The sequence below is a fragment of the Protobothrops mucrosquamatus genome, unplaced genomic scaffold (assembly GCF_001527695.2).
Source record: "Protobothrops mucrosquamatus isolate PMUCROS unplaced genomic scaffold, P.Mucros_1.0 scaffold40, whole genome shotgun sequence".
Taxonomy (NCBI): Eukaryota; Metazoa; Chordata; class Lepidosauria; order Squamata; family Viperidae; genus Protobothrops; species Protobothrops mucrosquamatus.
The window spans coordinates 126,157-135,290 of record NW_015386422.1 but is presented as its reverse complement, the minus strand read 5'-3'; positions in this window follow the sequence as shown (position 1 = coordinate 135,290).

Sequence of the window (9,134 nt, the reverse complement as noted above, 5' to 3'; positions counted from 1 at the left end):
ATAAATATAGTTCTGTAAGATTACCAAATCTTTATTTAAATCATCAAAATTCTGTCCTATTGTTTGCAAAACCAGTTATATACTTTACTTTAATTACTCTTATTTACAGCAGACATGTCAAACTCGCGACATCACGTGCAGTCGCATGACATTTCGGAGCTTTTTCTCCATTGCTGGCAATGGGGTGGGTGCGGTTTCCTGGTGACGCGTCCGGCCCGCAGGCTGGCAATTTTACACCCCTGATTTACAGTGTCCATTATGTAAGGTAATTAAGCAAAAGGTTTTAATTTCATTTGTTTAATACTGACCAAATGAATTGTTTCATGTCAACTTGAAAGTCTCTGAGATACTTTTACTGTGTTAATATATTTTTTTCAAAATGGAATATTTTAATTTTGCTTTTTCTTGATCACTTTTACTTTTGCTAGGAACATTTTTACATATTACTACAATATGTTATTTGAAATTGAACAACTGTTTACATTTTCAGGATTTTTTAAAATGTGGGTTTATTAAATCATTTCCTATTCAAAATTAGGGGTTATCATCTATGGAGATTCTGATTAAACTGCAGTAAATCCTTTATAAGGCAGACTTCAGTCAGTAAAGTCTTATTCAATTCAACTCAATCTCCATTTATGAAACTAATATAGATGAAATCAAGGATTTAGCCAATAGAGGGATTGTTCATTACCTCTAGATTTTATACAATGTATTGTACCTCAGTAATGAAAATTGATCCAAATTATGAACATTCAGATTTAATGAAAATACTTTCCTTCTGCATGATCTATCAAATCAAGGTTTTATTGTATGGGCAGTTTAATTCTCATGTGCTTTGTGTACTTCTTCACCATTTTCAAATTTCCAGGAGATAGCTGGATTACAGGAGATTTTGAAAGACAGGTCTATGGATTAGAAAAGTTCTATGAGAATGGATGAAATTAGTTCTTTCTAAGCTTTTTGCTACTATGCAGCTTTAAAAAAATCCATGATGCCAACCAAGTAATTCTAGCTCAAAGTTTTATAAAAAAAAAACAAAAACAGTATTCCAAAGATAATTTAGAAAATAATGTTGTTTTCTTGACAGGAAATGCATTCATATTATCAAAATTATTTAAACAAGATTAATGCAAAATATATTTGCACAATATGCACATAAATATATAACTGTATATTATTTAATTTTAGTGCTTTCTGTTGTTATGGCATGCTATATCATTTTATTTCTGCGAGGTTATTAGATTTTTTTCTTTAGAATTAAATCAATAGAACATTTCTAATGTATAGATTCAATAATAGAACATTTTCAGATCTATTTTGTATATAATATAGCTGATGTGCTACATTTACAAAACTGATAATATAGCTGATGTGCTACATTTACAAAATATAAATAATAAGGAACAAACATATTTTTCCAAGTTTGATGCATATTATTTCTTTTGGCAAAATGTTGCCATTTTTGTTTTTCTTCTTATTCATATTTTCATCATTTCCAAACTTTTTCCTACTGTTTCTGGAATTAGAGCACAAATGTTTCAGTGCTGTAAAATTAGCATACAATTTTGCAGTTCAGGTTTAGAGAAAACTGCAGAGAAATGTGAAGTTTTTGGTTACAGTCCATCAACTCTGTATCCTGTGAATTTTACAACAGTAACTTGGACTGTGAAAATTGTATGTAAGTTCATCTGGAACATCATAGACTTATATCTGTGGACGAAAAGAACCAGTTTTCATATTGCCTACTCTACCATTGGAATAGCATGTACCATGTTACATAAATGTTTCTGCATGTCACTATCTCATATTTTAAGAAAGGGAAAAAAATCCAACATCTTGTGAAGATTGTGTCTACCCACAGGACACACAGTTTCCTTCTTCTCAATACTTCAGAGCTTTTGAAAATGAATATAGAGCTGCAGCGGGCATTGTCTTGCCATTCCAGTAGTGGGAAACCTAATTGGATATCATCAAAGGTTATGTTGTGGCTGACTAAGTTATTCATTTTTGATTTTCATTTAAATTCTTTTTGGTAAACAGTCATCTTTTTAATAAAAAGCACCACTGAAAAAATAAATATTTTAAGAACTTGTCCAGTGATGTACTAGATTTTTTTGCTGCGTCAAAAATAGTAAATTTGGGTATGATTCAAAATTGCACAAATTTATTATTTTCAGATGATATACTTCTGATTTTGACATTAAGATAAGAGATGAGCTAGTATCTAGACTGGTGGGGGGCACAGCTTTCTTGGATGAATACATATAAAATAAAACTGTTTCAAAAATATTTTAATTTTCTGATTCATTTTACTATTATGTCGATACTGACATTAAAACATCTATTAGATTTTCTCAAAATAAGAATATTCAGTGAAGTGCTAGTATTTTAATTTAACAAGCAAGTAGTTGTACATTAAATACTTAGATCATATAAAACTTTGGTCATTCAAATTGCATATAACTCATATACTCCTCTAATATTTACAATATAAAGTTTAATGTGTAAACTTTAAAATATAATAAATATTTGAGGATTCTAGAAAAGGCTCATACTCCAAAATATTTTAGAACAAAAACTTCACTCTTCCATCAAAAATAACATTCATAAGTACTAGCAAGAGGTACTAGAACAGTGATGGCAAACCTTTTAGAGACCGAGTTCCCAAACTGCAATCCAAAACTCACTTATTTATCAGCATTGTGGTGCCCTCAGGGGTGGGCATGGTCCACTGAGTGGGTGTGGCTGCAGTGGTCACAGGCAGACTGGGTGGGCATGGCCGGGGTGGGTGTGACCACCTTGATGTTGCTCGTGGGGGCTGGGCAGGGTTGGAGATCCAGGGGGTTTCTGGCGGGTGGGGCAGTGGGCAGCAGGCAGGGAGGAGGGCGAGGGTGCCATTGCCATGAGGTAAGGTAAGGCGGGAGCCGGGGTGGCTGCTACCTGACACCATCGACCCCCGCAGACAGAGACCAGGGAGTGCATGGGGGCCGACAGTGTCCGTCAACAGCCACAGCCTGCCAGCCCATTGATTGGCACACTCTGGGGTTCCGTTTACCTCTAGTACATCCCTGGGGGCAGGGGGCTTCCCTGAAAGCAAAATGGAACCATCTATGCCACCACTTGGGGGCCACTGTCAGCAGGTGGCCCCCAAGATAAGGGAATTCTCCCTGTTCTGCACCGCCCTGCAGGAGGTCGGGGTCTGGGCTGGAGCCGCTCCCCCAGGACACGGAGCACTCCTGCATCTTGCTGAGCCAGTGGTGCTTCCTCTGCAGCATCTTAGACATGAGGCCACACCATGGACGCCCCTCCTTGTGTGCGCCACCCTGTTCTGCTGCCACTGATCTTGCCTTATGGACCATTGGCCCCTCGACCACCAGACGTCCACACGCACATACACACACCTTCTACCACCACCGGCCATGACTGCCTCCCAACTTGTGCCCTCAACGCAGCGATAAGGCCATGCCCCCTTGCCTTCATTGGCAACACCTCTTTTTTCCCAAGCATTGTGTTTAAGTCCTGCCCAGCAATTCACAGTCAGGACTAAAAGGAACTTTCAGGATGGGGACTTTGTTAGGACGAGACTTGTGTAGAACTTCTAAGCAAGCGAGGCACAAAACAGTGAAATAACTGCTCCTTTGACTACTCCACTCAACACAGTTTTATTCAACATGCATCCTTTTGGGCCCTCCTCATGCCCTTGATGCTGCACTGTCTGCCTCCTTCCACATGCCATAAGCTTAATGTGTTTTTAGAACAGGCCTATTATTCAATTCGATTTTAAAACAGAAACTATTTATTCGTGGTTTTTAGTATCGCCTGTTCACCGCCCTGAGTCCCGCAAGGGAGATAGGGCGGTATATAAATTTAATAAATAAATAAATAAATAAATAAATAATCCACCCAGAGAGTGAGAGAGCGGGCCGTAGGGAGGCACTGGTCGTTCCTTGTGGCTGCCTTTAACCCCACATGTCCGCGTGCACACTCCCTCTGGCCACAAAGAAAATGGAGGTACAGGGAGAGAGAGAGTGCACTTTTACTGCCCCAAAGCCAGGCACCCAGTCGTGCAGCTCATCCTCTGCAGTGCCTGGACATAGCGGGTGAGCAAATGGAGGTTATTCATCATTTGCTTTTGCCTGCAAGCTCTTCTGAAGAACAAGCCTCCCCCTCGGCAGTCCATTCTCCCTGGACCCCTGTTTCAGTCCCATTTCCATCAGGTGAGCAGACCGAACCGACTGCTTCTTTTACAAGCTGGATCCCCATCGGCATCATAGCCGCCAGGCCCAGCAGAGATGGGGGAGGCATGCAATCCTTGCTGGGACTGGGGGGGGGCATGGCACCAATGGGGATCTGGCTTTCCCCGCTTGGGGTGGCCTTTGACTTGCTCGGCATGGGTGTGCTCTACCACCTCTACGCAGGGCTTCCTATCCAACCGCTTCACCTCCTTTGCGCTGGGTAGGGTTGCTGCTCTGGGTGGCGGTGGCAGCCTAATGGACCTGCGCAAGCTGCTGGCAGTGGCACACATGTCCACAGAGAGGGCTTTGAATGCCACCTCTGGCACACATGCCATAGGTTCGCCACCACTATACTAGGACAACTCAAGGACTTTATTGTGATTTCTTTCATTTTAGACCTATCCTTCCATTGGTCTAATAAACTTACCCAAATTTTAAAGTCTATTCTATTTTTAAGTCAATCAAGGAATCAGCAGGAATAGATAAACAGACAGACAGACAGATCATCAGATGCATTTATTATTTTCATTGAAAGTGCAAACTTCAATATTACATGTAAAAATGTCATAAGATCCATAACTTTGGATCTTTTGCTTTATGCAAAAATCTACAAGGAGAACAATGGAACTGTAAAGGGCCTCGATCAGTGTGTGTGTGTGTGTGTGTGTGTGTGTGTGTGTGTGTGTGTTACATTCATATTTATATATCACTTGAGTGATGAAAGTGACGAAAAGAATTACAAAAATTTGCTCACGATTACTTCTAGTATCTTGTAAAAAGGACAGTATTATGGACTGCATATAACAACTATTGTGGGTATTGATCAGGTTACTTCCTTTGTGGAAAATGACATTTTAAAAAGTGCAAATAATATTTATAAAATCCCTATATTATATATGGGTGGTTTTTTTGGAGGATGTCTTCCACTTTTTATTTAGACAAGCAGAGATTCCATGCAACACTTATGCTACCCAATTATAGTCACAAAATATTACTATATATTCCTGCACTATTTTTAGGACATTACATGAATAAAACCATTTAGCAGTGACATACCTAACATGATAACATCATGAATCCACAAGGCCAGTTAGATTCAATTACAGCTAGTCCTTGTTTAGTGACTGTCTCATTTAGTGACCATTCACAGTTATAGCAGTGATGAAAAAGTAACTTTCCAACCACTCCTCATATTTATTACTTTTGCAGGTCTATAAAGCATTGTGGTCACGAAATGAAGACCACTTGAAGTGCCACTGTAGGTAAACAGTGTTCCACTGCCTAGGTTAGAAGATAGGGGAATACAATTTTGTTGTTCTAGACAACTCTTTCTGCTCTGCCCTGGCAATGCAATTTTACAGGATAACACTTCAGTACTAAATCATGTCTACTTGTAGATAGGAAAATATTTATCAGACCAAAGTAATATATGGTGATTCAGTAATGTTCTACATTATCTACATTGCATAACCAAGTCAACATGTTCCTACTGCCACATACCTTTACAAGCCAAGATAAATGTTAGGCCTTTCTCCTCCAAACCCCCCAAAACACCACCCTGTATCAGAATCAGCAATCTTTTGATCTGAATCTGTGCTTTAGGAGGAGGTGAAAGGAGAAAGAGAAGGAGAAGGATGTTCTTGAGTTTTAATCTAAGATTTAGAAATATTCTACTTATTGAAAATAATTTTAAAACCATAATTTCATTAAGCAATGGAAAAATTGTACTGTATGCCAAACCATTTGCATGTCAATTTTCCGTGGCCATTACCAGTACATTGAGGAAATAAAAAAAACCAAATCTCCTATATGTGCTTTAAAACGAATGGGTTTTCTAACTAATTCAAAACTCTTTTTTATGTATGGAGTTTCTTCATGCCTGGCAACAAATATCTTTCCAGGTAACAGAAAATACTATAACTCAAATTCAAGAATGTTCAATAGCATATTATTAAGGAATAATATTAAGGAATAATCATTTCAGTATTGTTCAGCTAAGGCAAAAACCCATCCTATGTAGCATCATTATATGCTAAAACACTTTTAAATTGAGGAAAATCCATACTCATGTCATTCCAGTGGAATGCTAACAGCCTTTTTAACTTACCGTATGTGCACCTTGGTGTCTTTATGCTATATTTTATTAGATCAGTGGTTCTCAACCTTCCTAATGCCGTGACCCTTTAATACAGTTCCTCATGTTGTGATGACCCCCAACCATAAAATTATTTTCGTTGCTACTTCATAACTGTAATTTTGCTACTGTTATGAATCGTAATGTAAATATCTGATATAGGGAGCCAGGATCTATAACAATTGTGCATTATGTAAGTCTCACATAGGACTTTGAATATTTGGTTTTAGCAATATCAACATTTTATGATTCAGTTGAATTTGAAATCAGACAGTAAACAAGAAGTGCTTACTGACAAACCTAACTTTTCTATTCTTGATTCAAATAAAAGCAAATTAACTGACATTAATTTCAAAAATTAGTTGACTGGGTCAATAAGCACTGTAGAAACAAAGACCCAATTTAAGTAAAATTAAGATTTTACTTTGTAAACACAATTAGAAGAAATGAGACAGAATAAAGTTATATACAAAAAGTTGTAAGCATGTTATTTAGGATTGAGGGACTGAAATTTGATATAGTGCAGTCTCAAAATCATCCCGATCATTAGAAAGTAAGTAACTTTCAAACTAATGGGCCTTTTCTACATCTCACAACAGGGCAATGAGGCCCCAAAAAGAAATGAAATGTGACACATGCAATCCAAGGCATGCTGATAATCAAAATCGCAGATTTGGTGGGGAAAAACCCTAACTGAATGAATACCTGTGAAATAAAAACGTTGGCAACGCCTGCTCTTACATCCTCTCCCTTCCAACTGAACAGCAGGGAAAATAAAACTGATCTACCTCATTAGGTTGCAAGAAAATAATGCAAGTAAAGTCTCATGTAAAAGTCAATCATTACAAAACAAGCAAAGTTGTTTCTGGTCCTCCGATTCCACCTGCCCAAGTGCCTTATTATTTTTTTTCACACACACGCCTATCCTCCTCTTGTTCCAACCATTTGCCTTTTCTTACAGATTTTAAAACACAGTATAATTTCCAGGACCCATTTCAGTGTCGATCTCAGTTACAGGCAACCTCACGGCCGCCTTGGTCTGGCTGTTTTGATCCTCTGAGGGGAGAAACTTCACCAACACGCCAGAAGGCGGGATGGAGAGGGGGCGGGAAGGCCCAATGAAACCCCGGCTCCCAGCGCTGGATGGAAACGGGCGGTGCAAGCAGGATACTCCTCCTGGGCATCCTTTTTGCCGTTGGGCCAGCTGCCCGGCAATGGCCGGGGCCTGGCATACGAGCGAGAAGCCTTGGCAGGACGGCGGAAGCCCAGCAGCCATGCCCTTTGCCTGATTGGATGCCCTGTCCCATCCCGCCCTGAGAGGGGAGCGATGGTCAGCCTGCTTCGCCTGAGCGGGGGGGACGAGTGCGAAGGGGGGAGGTGGTTACCTTGGAAAGCCTGCAGGAACCGCGATGGGCAGCAGGACGTAACAGAGGATCATCCCAATCATCCTGCCAGCCTGCTCCTCCTTCCCCTCCCTCCTGGCCGCTAGCCAGCCACGCGGAAGGCTGGCTCCGCCTCGCCCAAACTCCCAGAGGTCAACGAGGGTGCTACGGCAGGGCAGCTCTGCGCTTTCTCTCCGGGCTTGGGGGCTGGTGGGACCCAGGCCCTTCCCCCGAGCCAAGCGAACCATCTGCTTAACTGTATAGGCCCTATCCGCCTGGAGACAGATAGAGGAGCTGTGTCTCAGTTCCTAAGACCATTGGAAATATGTGTTTTCCGATGGTCATAGGCGACCCCTGTGAAAGGGTCATTCGACCCCCAAAGGGGTCGCGACCCACAGGTTGAGAACCGCTGTGTTAGATCCTGTAATCTCTTCTACAGTTTCTCTTGAATAACATGTCCAATAGTAGAAACAGCTGTGGCTGGAGGTGAGTCATTCAACTGAGTGAGGCTAATGTGTTGATGTTTCTTCTATAAGGTCTCTTTCTAAAACATAAAAATCAATTATCATCAGCCAGCACAGGGGAGACTACTCCTCCTGTTTTTAAAACCTAAAATTATTTTCAAAATAATGATTATGATTATGATATGATATGATATATGATGTCACAGATGATGGTTCCTAAATAAGAGTACTAATAGTACACTCAATAGTCTATCACTGAAACTGATAAAATGGATGAATTCTGAGTGCAGCCAAATTTTAGGTCATTAGTTTTGCTTTATGTACAAAATGCCCCACAAGGATGATGGTTGGTGGTAATTGGCCTCATGAATGCTTCAAGCACATTTTTTAACCAGCTCAGCTAAACAGATGACATTTTCTCATAAAACTTTAAGTTTATTGTTACCAGAGTGATGTGAGAAGAGAATGGAAATAATGCACTCCAGCCTGCTTCTGACAAAAAATTGTTGTACTTACAAAACCCTTAGGGTAAAATTGGCAAAAACAAACATCTTAACGGCATTGGTAGAAAAGAACACCACTCTTGTAAGCAAAGAGTGGATGAGAACAAATTGCCCTTAGTTTGTTCTTAGGTTTACTGATCCATGTTTTGAAACAGAGCATATGCCAGCATGATTTTCTTCCCCACAGCATAAGAACACATTTTTATTACTCATTTACATCAAAGCCAAGATTGGCCATAGCCAAGAAGAAGATGACAAAGAAATGGTGACTCCTCCAAACAAAAGCAAGTACAAGTACGAGTAATACAAGGTACCTTTGAAAAAGGAGACCTTGCCTGGTCTTCTTTCCTTGTGCTGATAAGGTGACTTTGAATGTGCTCCCATGATGTTCCAGAGAGCTCTGATTTTGGCTA